At 34.4% G+C, this 2,277-nt stretch overlaps 1 protein-coding gene across 1 annotated transcript in view; it reads left to right on the top strand.

The window, feature by feature from the left end:
- Positions 1-2,277, top strand: part of LOC104522944 (CUB and sushi domain-containing protein 3) — a gene marked incomplete at its 3' end in the record, with an annotated part of 213,163 nt that overhangs the window by 78,960 nt on the left and 131,926 nt on the right. The gene's annotated exons all lie outside the window — the stretch shown is intronic.

The following is a 2,277-nucleotide window of genomic DNA, read 5'->3' as shown; positions in this document are numbered from 1 at the left end:
TTCCCGTTATTATAAAGACTGATTGCATTTTTTTATTTAATAGGGCTAACCTAAGGTATGGATGAATTAGGTACTTACCATCAGAAGCTCCACTAACATGTTGTCATAGCCTTGATTCTGTCTAAATATAACAAGATCAGGTGATAAGTGAACAGTAGTTATCTTCACTGTCTCTTCATCAGAGAAGTGAGGAGGAAAATTAGTATGCTGGGAGGCTGTTCATCTGGGGCAACAATTATGAGATTGGGCAGTTGTGGTCCTATAATGACCTGTTTTAGCCTATGGTACTGGAGCTGCACATTTCCAGCTTACAACTAGGCCAAAAAAGCTAGAAAGTTGGCAGAAGAACACACACAAATAGATCCTGAGGCCACCCAGACAAATATACATGTTTAAAACAGAAATGTGGTTAGTTAGAACAATTGAACAAATTTAGCTAGGCAGAATAGGGTCATTTTCATCCTAGGCTATAGGATCACGTTCAATTCTGCTTTATAAGAAAACTGTAATTAAATACTTCTTTTTATTCAGTGCCCTAAAGATACTGATGGCATGCAATGCAGTAACCTCATTGTAAGAAATTATTGACCTTTGTGAAAACAATCCACAGTGCTACTGAAATGTCTAAAAAATGCACGTATTTCCTTAAGAAAAATATCTGCTTAGGTACAGGATAAGATATAAGGTACATTCTGGATATTCTCTTGATTCACTGTATGACTTTTCCTCAAATCAGTTTTGAATGTATTTCTACATGCAGTAAATAATGACTGATCAATATATTAATTCTCACATAAATAGCATTAATAGCAAAAGTAAAGATAGGTATAACTTTCATGATTTAACACATCAATGTATAGCAGAAATTGTCGTAAGCAGAATGATTATCAAGATCTAGTAGAATAAATGGCATGATGTAATAAATTACTATCAACACCTTTCTCCTTAAGACGTATGAAGAAGTTTGAGCATTGTTCATATATTGAAAAGACAAACTTCTCCCACCTTTATGAACCATACTGTTGAGTGCTACACTGGTAGCTGCAGCTGACATTAGAGGAGGAGTAGGAACAGGTTAAAGCAGCTAGTGTAGATGGGGCAGTGTCTCTCAGAAAGAGGTATTGCTCCTCCAGCCTGTGACGAGCTCCTTTTCTCACCCTTGCTGTTGTGGCAGCAGGCTGGGAAGCACAGACACAAGCAATAGGTAAGCAATAGCTTATATGACAGGGGGAAGAGGGATTGATAGTTGTATCGACTAGAATTGCAGAAAAGTAACTGGCATTTACCTGACTCCCAAACTGTCTTTCAACAGCTTTAGTGTCTGCTGAAGAGAAAAACTTATTGTTAAAAATGAGAGGGCTGAATACTGACTTAGCTTAAAGTGTCAGCTCAGAGAAACTACAGTTGACAGCAGTAAAAATTCTGAAAGGACACTGGTTGAGAGCCTGACTACCTAAGGCTGAAAAGGGAGAGTTTATGTTAATTATTTTGGAAGAGCTGCTCATATGTACAACTGCCATCAACTTTCATAAAGCAGTCTATATTATTTGACTTAAATCTGGTGGCAGTAACACAGGTTACTGGTTTCTTGTGTCCTGGAACATTTCTACAAAATAATTTTGGTAATGCATATAATTAGGCTAAGAGAAATTAAAGGAATAGGTATTTTTAATCATGACACAAAAGAAAAAAATAGAAATACTAATTCATTTTATAATATATGCCTTTCTGAGATAATCTATATTTAGAGCTATGGTGTAATAACTTTGCTTGGTACTGAGTTTTGAGCACTGTTATTGTTAAAAGATAATTCTGGGCTATAAGAGCCTCTATTACTAAAAATTACTCAATTAATTTAGTATTTCAAAAGCTCTGGAATGGAAAATTCACCATTAAAATGTAATGGTGAATTATGGAGATGTTTACGCCAATGTTGTAATGATTTAATTTTTGTATTTTGTATTAATTAAGTAATGATTTAATTTTTGTATTTTGTATTAATTAAAACTGTAACTTAATTTTTATATTGCTCAATTACTGATTACTTTTACAAAGTCACTATTGATACTATAAAAAGATTTATTCTTGTATTGGCAATTGTCATTGTCACTTGCATTATAGATTTAGATGCATATCCAACAATTAGATACAAGAAGGTGTGTCATGCTTCCCTGCAATAATATTTTTGGTCAGTAATTCTTCCATAGTGAGATCCACTCTACACCATTTTAACTCTCCAACCTTAGCTTCTGCCTAAAGTGATATTGTTTAGCTCCG

The sequence above is a fragment of the Antrostomus carolinensis genome, unplaced genomic scaffold, assembly GCF_000700745.2.
Source record: "Antrostomus carolinensis isolate BGI_N321 unplaced genomic scaffold, ASM70074v2 scaffold253, whole genome shotgun sequence".
NCBI lineage: Eukaryota > Metazoa > Chordata > Aves > Caprimulgiformes > Caprimulgidae > Antrostomus > Antrostomus carolinensis.
Note: the sequence above shows the minus strand (reverse complement) of the source record. Positions and strands in the feature narration are given on the sequence as shown.